Below are 11,693 nucleotides of genomic sequence, written 5' to 3'. Positions count from 1 at the left end.
AGTTTGCATTTGTTGTTTTCTTGTGTGTTGTCGATCTTTGCTTTGATGTGGTTGGTTCTTATCGAGTTGCCTCGTGCTGCAGTTAGTAGGGATTCAGTTTCTCGGCTTATGTGTCCTTTTCGTATCCATGTCCAAGTGTTTTCGTTATTTCCATCTTTTGTAATCCTTATGAATCTTCCGTGTAATTGTTTTTTCTTCCCATTTTTCTTTTTGTCTTATTATTTGTGTCATTGTTTTATGTTTTGTTGATGTTTTTTCAGTGTCTCTCTCTGCTATGATTATTCTTTAAATGTTTTGCATTATGTATTTTTCTAGTTTTTTTTTGTGCCATTCACGCAGTCTTCTATACAAACAGTCCCTTTCCGCCGTTTTTCCTTGTTTACGTAGAGTCAGTCAACATTGTCCTAACCCTAACCCTAACCCTAACCTGACAGAAACTCACCCATTATTTCACAAACCTCAATCATGTGATATACGTTTTATTAAACCATTTCTTTAAACGCAATTGTTTGTATTGCGTTTGCACATTGTTCACTGAGTATATTGGCAAGGTAGTTTTTGAAAATTGTTTTCACAAGCCCGTCTCTCGTACGACCAATGAAGTGCAGTAGATATTAGTAAGATTCCAATTCATTTGTATGCCATATATTAGAACAACGGATTGTTTCCTTCGTTGAGGCTCGCATTTATGAATATCCGTGGACTTGGAACTAACTTAGACGATGTAGAATCATTTTCTCCTAGTAAACTCCCAGGATATCTTAGCGCTAAGTGAAATTAACTCGCACTGTTTCACCTCTAACCAATTTAACATATCCGGTTACCTTCCAATTTGTCGTAAGGACTCTGACAGACAAATGCACGGAATTCGTAACACCCTCTCCATGACTAGAAAATTTAAACTACAATCAGATGATCAGGCCTTCATGTGCTTTAAACTATCGTTACAGTATAGCGATAATTACTTATACCTTTTTATCGCCCCCCCCCTGTGGCAGTATTCCTTAGTGCTCTGGCTGTTGTGCTTATTAACACCCTCCTCCTGCCCGAATTTGGCCGTAGGCGGAGGAACACGTAAGCGACCAGAATGCAATCCCACAATTCTCTTTCTTTTCTGTCGCTCTCTTTTTCGTCCGGACAGCATGGGGAAAACACGTCTTATTTCCCCTTTCTGTAAACGAGAGCGGGGGGCGGGGCGGGGAGGGTCATCTCATCTTCCTCAACTCTAGTTAAGTTTAGTTAATTTTAAAGGGTACTTGTACAGTTTAATCAAGACATTAAAAAAATGAAATTATCGGAAAAAAGGTTATATTGCACGTATCCGTTATGGAACGAAGTTCTCCGAAAAAAAATGTAACTTGATTTTATCAAGTAGTTTGTTTTTTTTTACAGCGAAAAAACAATTTGTTATGATATCGAGCAAACGGTTCGATTTTTAGCAAGAAAAGCTAGAATTAAAGATGGGGAGGGAGTGTCCGTGATTTAACCGGAGTTATCTCCCAGTGGCGTGTTTAATAAATTCCATAATGGCTGACTTCCACGCGTTCTCATAAAACGTGTTTTCCGCTGTAAAAGAAAATAAAAAAACTACTCGATTAAATTAAATGAAATTTTTTTCGACGCTCTTCAGTCCAAAACGGATACAGACAATATAATCTTTTTACGATATTTTCATTTTATTTACGATATTTTCTTATTTTCATTTTTTATGATCTTTATACGATATTTTCATTTTTTAATGTCTTGATTAAACTGTACAAGTACCTTTTAAAGAAGTAATGGTGATAATCAATTGTAGGATCTGTAAATTGTATGTTAATATTGTAATATATATATCGTATGCATTTTATAAAATAAATAGTTAATTATATTTCTCATATCTACATGTGTTTTTTTGTCATGCGTCGTTTTTTTGTTTTTGTTTTGTTTTGTGTGTGTGTGTGTCTGCCATAAACGAAGCGGATCTGGAGAAGACGATTCCAACCATGTCAAACCCTCAAGGAACAAGACGTCTTCTGGGAGAAGAACGAGTCAGCTACATCCGACATCTCAGGTATGATTTTCCTCTTTATATTCAGACCCTAATCACTGACCCATCGTCACATCATCATGGGACCATTTCTAAAACATTTAGTGTAACACGTGGCTCGGTCACACACCAGTGACCGGCTGATCGTCTTATACCTCGAACCAGAACTGTACTCTAATCAATCACGTTTCTGACAGCATAGATGTAGCACGCTCCCTTGACACTACCGACCAAATACATGTATTTGGTAACTTTAATGTCCCCAAATTTAATTTGGTAACTTTTATTGGCTTCTCTAACTGCACAAACAACCGGTAGTATCATCCATAACTTTTCTATATCCCATTCCTTGAAACAGAAAGTAACGTTCCCGTCCCGTCCCGTCTCCCACATCGATATTGTTTCGTATTGCAATTGGCAAGTGAGCAAATAAATATTAATTCCAATTAATTTTTATGCCATAAACGAGAACTTTGTATTTAATTACATTCTTTTACTAAACATTTTTATTGGCAATGACTTCAATGGAGGTAGCTACTTTCTCAGTCTCGTTAGATAGTACTGTCCACGTTATAACAGCGCCGATTGGTGTATGTATATATAGAGCTTGCATAGTTATAGCATACGATTTTCAAATGTTCTTAATGATATATTTTCACAGCACTTCCTACGGCATTGTATATGTTTCAACAGAGAGGTGGAGGCGCCAGGATTTTCCCGGTCAGAAAATACGCTTAAGTACGATATTTTAACGTCTTTAGATTTCGTACATGTTATTATACAGTAGTGATTTCAAAATTAAATAAAAAAAAAACAACAAGTATTTGGCTGCCATCAGCTAGAATTGAAACCGAAAGAAAAACTGTAGAATTCAAAGCTGGTGACGTTACCACGATATCAATGTGACACGCATATGAACTGATTAAAAGTAAAATAACACGAATGTACAAAATGTGTGATGACCTTTTTTTCAATTTTTTTTCAATTTTAACCGGCTGAGGACCCATAAAAAACGTCCCATAAATAATCCAACAATTTGAGACCTTAGCGTCGCTTTGTGACTGAGAAAATTACCGACATAAACGGTTGATTTCTGAACAACAAATGAATTGTAATGGTTATATGAATAAATAAACAGCAAGAGAGAAAGTTGTCATTCGGATTCCAGGGAAGACTACCCGCTTTAACAGCAAAATATCACCTGTACGGAATCCTTTAGTAAGTTAATAACATTAATCACCATAAAGCAATGTACTGATTTAATAAGCTACATATTAAAAAGTACGAAAAAATCCTAGATTGCGGAGACCAACCGGTATCAGTACATGATTCTATACGCTATTATTAAGTAAAATTCAACAAAGTTTCCAACCCCCACCAAAAAAAAAAATGTTGAAATCGTAATAAAGCTTACTGTAAACGTGTAAGAGTTCTCCCCCTTTGTGTGACCCGTAGTTATCCTTAGAAGACATAGTATGCGTTTGCGCAACATTTTTCTTGAACTAATAAACGCAGGGAACTTTAAGGCTTTACACCGTCTCCTTGGGAACGATTAGCACGCAGCTAGCATCGTAATATTTGCGTCCGCGTAAAAAGTTTAGACAACAATTTTTGTGTATTTGTTTGTGTTTAACAACTTAAAAAAAGATCAATGCATAAATCGTCAAAGTAAACTTTTTATCACTCAAATTCCTATTGGATTTATTTAGAAATGCTTGTAGGAGTTTGTTTTTTGATGTTTTTGATAATTTTAATAACGCGCATTCGTTGGAATATTCGAACTACTTTTTTCATCTTGAATATTATTTTCAAAGTTTTCACGGAATTATTTCATCCATGGGTGTAATAGGCTCCCCTTCTATCAGCCATGACCGATTAGAATTCTAAATAATTCGTAATGATATTTTAAGTATCGCGTGCACTGAGGATCTGCGGCATAGTGGATAAAGTACTTGGTGAAGTTCAGTCGTAAAGTTTCACTTTTCTATATGCTGAACTGTAGACTCTCAATCCTAAACATACACTAAATATACACTAAACATACACTAAATATACACTAAACATACACTAAATATACACTAAACATACAACTAAATATACACTAAATATACACTAAATATACAACTAAACATACACTAAACATACACTAAATATACACTAAATATACACTAAACATACACTAAATATACAATAAACATACAACTAAACATACAACTAAACATACACTAAACATAAAACTACAAATTATATAGAACATCTACCCGGTCATGGCTGATGGGACGAGGGCACACTACTTCGGTGGATAACATAAAGGTATCTGTTGGGAATTCCGATGTACAGATTCCCGAGTTCGACAGAAAGATTCCCGAGTTCGACAGAAAGATTCCCGAGTTCGACAGAAAGATTCCTGATTCGACAGAAAGATTTCCGAGTAAGACAGAAAGATCCCTGAGTTCAACAGAAAAATTTCCACGTTTGACAGAAAGATTCCCGAGTTCGACAGAAAGATTCGCGAATTCGACAGAAAGATTCCCGAGTTCGACAGAAAGATTCCCGAGTTCGACAGAAATATTCCCGAGTTCAGTAGAAATATTTCCACTTTTGACAGAAAGATTCCCGAGTTAGAAAGATTCCCGAGTTCAACATAAAGATTCCCGAGTTAGACAGAATTATTCCCGAGTTCGACAACATACACATAAATGTGCGATTACAGCGACTGAAACGTTGTGTAATAACGACTCCAGATGAGACTAGCAGTCCGAATACTTGACGTAATACCTTTATTTATTTATAAGCACTTTCTTTATCATCGCAACCACTCTCACAAAGACATGATGTATAAATCTAGCATATAAATTACATAGTGAGCTGGATTTCACTTATAAAGCCGATAGAGAAGATATATTAGGAAAATACTATTACTCCTGATCTTAAATGGAACACGTACATCAAATCTGTTGCCAAGGCCGCTGGAAAAATAGTGGGATCTTTCTATCGATCCGGTAGATATCTCACTGCTGATGCTATTCTCTATCTATATAAGAGCCAGGTACGTCCAAGGATGGAATACTGTTGCCACATCTTGGCAGGAGCTGCTAGAAAGGACTTGGCCTGCCTTGATAGAGTTCAAAATAGACTTTGTAGCCTCGTGGGAGATGTCCTTTTCTCTTCCTTGCAACCTCTATCTCACAGAAGAGATGTTGCGAGTTTGTCTCTGATGTATCGTTATTTTCATGGAAAGTGTTCGACAGAGCTTCAATCTATGGTCCCCCCTCGCCAAACTTTCACAAGAAACACTCGTCTAGCTGTAAACACTATCAATAATTCCCCCCACTCTTTATCTGTGCCTAAACCTAAACGTAGATTCCATAAACAAAGCTTCTTTCTTAGAACTGCACGCCTGTGGAATTGTTTTCCGTTTTCCTGCTTTCCGGCTGACTACAATATGGTTGTCTTCAAGTCTAACGTAAATAAGTTCTTGATGAACCGTTCCATATAAGTTATCAAATTTACCAAATTTTCATTACTAATGATTACTATATTGTCCAATTTCTACTGTACACTCTTTAAGCCTTATCCTTGAGTGGCCTCTTGGCCTTGATAATGTGGTGATGCCTTTGTAAAAAAAAAAATACTTCCTACAATTTTCATGGATTTCTATAAAAAAAAATCTACGTGCAAATTTGTGACTCTCATGCGTATAAAAACATTCAACGAAAATATTCAGTTAAAAATTCCCCACTCGTTTCTAAGTGGGCGATAAATATTCACAAATTCGAATATGAAGTTCCCAAATTTGAAAAAATCCAACCAAAATATGTGTAATTTTTTTTCTCTGGTAAATACACCCCAAACAATATATGATGGTACTGACAGGTGCAACGAAAGTGACGTATAATACAAAATTATTGGGCACCAGCAGACCGCCTGTCGTTATCCGGTTGACAAATACGCATAAATAGGATATTTTAATTCGTGCAGAGTTTGTATTTATTTATATAGAGCTAATTTCTGGATCTAATACCGGTTCTTCTCTGTATAGATGGCCCTCCAGAGAGTATTATCCAGAAAATAAACATCTATGCTGATGCGGCCATTTTCTATGCTGGTATTGCTTCTCGCCATTCTTCCTCGGATAAGTTGAATATTTAGTTGATCGAGAAATTGATTTGTGTTCCATTATGGATTGGGGTAAGAAGTGGCTTATTTCGTTTGATCGTGTTAAGACTCAGCTATTGTCATTTAATTTCAAATGTGTATCTTTTCTTCATGAAATTCTTATAGATGGTTTTGCTCCCGATGATTAACCGACTCGAAAACTTTTTGGTCTTTCTTTCTCATTAAGTCTTTCTTAGAGTACACATATAAAATCCATAGCTCTTTCTACTTCTTGGGGCCCTGGATATGACCTTGAACTTTATCCGATGGTGAGGCCCAAACTTGCGGGCTTTGGGGAGTATGGAACCACCTCTTAATTGCCATTGCTCCCAGGTCCACTCTGACCCGGAGTGGTGGTACTTGTTAGGGTCACAACTATGGGTTAAATAGAAACCGACTTGAAAAAAGAAAAACAAATATATAAAAGTTACATATTGATCTACTTATACAATAAATCTACAAGGAAAAGATAAGATAGAACAAAATCTGTTTAAGCCATGGCATTTTGAAGCTAAATGCTTCTCATCAGAAGAAAAGAGCTAGTATTATAAATGTTGTGAGAGCGAAACTTACCTGCATCATGGACTCTTCGAGTACTATAGTACGATGTGATATAACACTCTCAAGGGGACGTTATCGAAATATCATGGAATCAGCAGGAGTACTAGTAGTATGAAGCGCGTATGATTACTCATATTGGACACCACCGATTAGTAAGCTCCACTAACCCGTTATCTTATCCTTGTAACCTTTTCGGTTAATATATCTTTCTTACCCCTAATTCGTGTTCCGTGTTTTCCTTCCGTGGCCTTAACTTTAGATCCAACCTCTCTCACGCAGACGTGATGTTGCTAGTCTCAGTCTTGTTGACAAATACTATTAAAGCATGTGTTCCTCAAAATTGTCCGATCTATTCCCTGCCTAATTTGTTCCAGCTCGTTTGCATCGTTCTTTTAATACCTCATTCTAATACTGCTTCCTATTACAGTAGCTTCTTTCCAAAGACGACAGTAATGTGGAACTCTCTTCCTGCTCACTGTTTTCCTTCTACCTACACTCTTGCTCTTTTCGAAACTAAAGTCAATACACACCTTCTGTCTTTACAATAATTAGCTTTCGTTCTCGATAGCTCCTTACATCAAGTGGCTTCGTGCCATGTCTGGAGCGATTTCCATAAAAAAATCTCTATTGGTTATAACACTGAACCCAATATACAGTAAGTGTTTCAAACGTGTTCTATAAAATGGGACTAGTAATTACTGCCTTCCGTAGTTGTTACCTAGCCGCATTTTGGCTAACTAATCCTCTGGCCGGATTTGGGTAGGATTGAAACTTCTATCTTCAGACAATGCTCACCTTGAACCGTAGAGACGCAAAGGCCAGAGGATGAGTTGGCCGAAATCTCGTGAAATAACAGCAACTATGTAGATGAGGATAACAATTCGCAAATAAATTAAAAATAAATAAAAGATAAATTTGTATTTTAGAAATCGATACATAATTTTATTATCAAAAGACTTCGATCTTTCATTTTTTTTGTTATATTTTTTAAGTATTTTACATTAAAAATGTATTCAGTTTAAAAAACAAAAGTTTAACTTTTTATATAGAAATAAATCTGTTTCAGAATAAGGAATGCATGTAATAATTTCACCAGATGAGAAGAATTTGCATATGGTTTCGTTTGTCTTGGTGTTGTCTTTTTTGCGTTTTTGTTTTTCTAATCGAAGCCAAAGATCAGCTGATATAAAACAACCGAAAAGCCCAACACGCACTCACACACGCACTTACACACAGCGTATTTATTGGAAAAATATTCATTTTTTTTATATACGAAATCTACTTGATAAAAAATAGCCAACTTCTAAAATGTTCGATTTTCTATAAGATAAAACATCAACGATGAAATGGCCACCAAAAGGATAAGTTTGAATGAAACCGGAGTCAAAGTTGTGAGATGTGGCGCACAGATAAGATATTAATTTAAAATTTATGTCTTGAAGTTGTTTTATCGAAAAACGTTTCTTTTAGATCAGAAATGAAGAACGAAAATGGCTACTTACCGGAACTTCCGGTTGATAAGCTTCCTTAAAAAAAATGACCTCCCAAGAGGCGGAATTTAAAATGAAAAGCTGGACCCCCTTGACGTGACTCTAGAAAAATAATAGTTGGGAAAATGTTCAATGTAGAGAAAGCGTTAGGTAGTGGTTGAAATCAGTGAATAATATAGTCTACAAAAAGGCCCCTGGTGTTGTCCGGTCGGAAGATACGCTTAAATATGATATTTTGATTAATGCAGATTGCGTATTGATTATGAGAGAGAATTTCCGAACGATTATTATATTAAACCTTATATATAGTAGCGATATTAAAACTATATATATATATATATATATATATATATATACACACACAAACACAAATATATATATATATACACACACACACACACACACACACACATATATATATATATATATATATATATATATATATAAATAAAAATTACAATTAAATTTACCAAAATGATCCAAGATGGTAAAACTAAACTATATTACAAATATTAAAGAATTAATATTCATAAAGTTATCTCAGCCAGATATAAAAGCTCGATAAAACCAAATAGGAGATAGAGCTCATAATACAATTCAATTAACTTTCTTGAAGTTATATTTTTGGATTTTACCGTCATTGGATTATTTATCTTTCACCAGACTATCCATTCACGTGTAATCAACAGTTTTTCTTCACCATATTCCCTCTGCTTCACTTTTTTTGTTATCAAGTAAGATCTTTGGCTTACTTGTTGTTTCATCAAATACTTTTGTATGCAAAATCCAATCTCGCATTTTGCTAATTCCTACCCTCTGATGAGAAGGAAAGTATTTCTTCGAAACTCCGCGGATTAAGGACTATCCACTTATCAAGTGTTTCTTTTTCAGATTAAATATGTTTTTAACTCATTTCAAAGTGTTTTTAACATGTTTTATTAACTGTTTGCTCGTATATATATATATATATATATATATATATATTCACCTGTCATCTCTTTATGGAGTCGTGTGACCGTCAAAGACAAGAGTTAAGCAATCAAGCAGGCATATATATATATATATATATATGTGTGTGTGTGTGCGTGTGTGTGTGCGTGTGTGTATACGTATATATATGTATACGTATATATGTGTGTTTATATATATATATATATATATATATATAGAGAGAGAGAGAGAGAGGGGAGGGAGAGAGGGGGAGAGAGAGGGGGTGAGAAGTAGATAGATTTATCTCTCATCCCTTTTTTAAAAGATGACATCGCCTGAGCGTTTACGACAAGATGCAATAAACAGCAAGGTCCACAAGGTTTTATATTTATGTAGATATATATAGAGAGAGAGATTGCAAGGGAACGATATTTGATACGGTTTTTGAATCTCGTATTGTTATTTTGAAGGATCTCTAACAATAGAGAATAAGGGGTTAGTATTATTCGACTGGTTAATCGCAGAAAGATTAAGTATACTAGGAGAATTCTAACATAGATTCATTGCATGAATTGCGTTTTATTACTTTTTGGGGGCAGTTAATGACAAGAATTATTGGATTTGACGACCGCCAAGTTGTAATCAGCATAATTACGTTGATATACCTGTTCTTTTTAGATTACCGAAATTAAGCATGGTTGAGTCTGGCCACTACCAAATTGGTGACAATTTGTGCATATCAAGAGCTGTGTAGAAAACTATCCCGGCACTTCACTGCAGGAACTATGAGCGTCGTTCCAAAATTAATGCCTCCTCTTTTTTTTTCTTAATAAACAATTTGAAGATTGGTTGGTTGTTTTTTGTTTTACGGCATATCAACCCTTTTCAGGTTATTTAATGCCGAATCGAAAGATTTAAGAAAAAAATTTTAATAGAGTATATTTGTTTGTTTGTTTTTTTTTTTCAAGTCAGTTTCTATTTAATTCATAGTTGCGACTCTAACAGGTACTACCACTCCGGGTCAGAGTGGATCTTGGAGCAATGGAAATTAAAGGGTGTCTCCACTCTAACCAAAGCGTATAAGATGGGGCCTTTACACTGGATATATTTTAAGGTCATATCAAGGACTACAATTTGAAGAGCTACGAAGACGGGAGTGATACCATTAAATTTATGCAACATTCTTGATTTCTTTTTCTACACAGTCACAACTATTCTCAATGCCCTTTTCCTAGCAATGGGCGATGGTTGTGCGTGGGCGTCCGGAGGCGTGTTTTGTCACTCGCATCTCTGTCATCACTCTGAAATCAAGGAGCCCATCTCCAATGTTTGATGGCAAAAACTGCGTCGGCTTGGTAAACGGTCAACATGCACCGGTTAATGTTGATTGGTTTAACTTTTTCTGAATAGATGAAATTCAATGAAACATCTCTGCTACTGACGCACATCCATAAGAATTGTTGCTTTGTTAGTGTCCCACACCGTCACTATATAGAACAGACAGATGGATCATTAACGTCATGAATGCATTAATCGACAACTTAATAGATACTTCCTCCTTTTTTTTCTCTGACCAATAATATGGATTTAGATAAACCCGTTCTGCTGCAGATATTCTAACTGTAATCTCTGAACGTGTATACCTTGCACTGGATAATGCAGGTAATATTAGGTCAGTATCCCTATATATCTAAGGCATTCGACAGTGTCACCTAGGTATTCTAATAAAAATTAAATCATATTGTGCAGGGTGGGCCAAAATAAGGGTCCTATATACATATGATTATATTTAAAGATAGGACCCTTATTTTGGCCCACCCTGTATTACTGGACAAATACTTAACGTAATCAAATCTGTATTTAATAAGAGTAAAATCGATGATCGTACATAAAAACAACAGGATGTAAATAGGTGTGTTACTCCGTGGTCGATCCTTCGACCATTGTTATTCCTAATATTTATAAATGAACTCTATGTTTACATTATCTTTGAGATGGGTACATTTGCTGAGGGCTCCACGCTCTATTACGGACATGAGAGAGAAACCAATGAACACATATCGAAGGAAATGGCATACATCTTAGAGGAAGACCCCCAATTCGTAGCGAAACGGGAACATAAATGCATAGTAACATTCAATGCTACCAAGACTAAGCTATTTTAGTATAATATATTACAATACTGATAACCATAGTTAATGGACACGCTTTGTTCAAACTCAGCGCCTTAACGTTAACAGCGAACATGAATTGGAACAAATATATCGAGGGTATTGCTAAGGTTGTTGTGAAGAAATAAAGGCTGCTAAAAAGTTACGTATCGCTGAGAGTATATGTTCCCCCCTACTAGGCTACGCTTCGTCGATGTATGTGGCTTCATTTTGGTTGGTCTGTCTGCTACTAGTATCCCGCTCTTAGACAGGGTTCAAAAACGAGTCGCAAAAGTTCCACAGACAACCAAACTCCAACCTCTTTGCTATCGAAGAAAATGTTAAATGGAAAGTGCCCCGACGAACTTCAAGCCC

The sequence above is a fragment of the Euprymna scolopes genome, chromosome 11, assembly GCF_053919585.1.
Source record: "Euprymna scolopes isolate OS-2025 chromosome 11, ASM5391958v1, whole genome shotgun sequence".
Taxonomy (NCBI): domain Eukaryota; kingdom Metazoa; phylum Mollusca; class Cephalopoda; order Sepiida; family Sepiolidae; genus Euprymna; species Euprymna scolopes.
The sequence above is the reverse complement of the archived record's forward strand: the minus strand, read 5'-3'. Positions refer to the sequence as shown.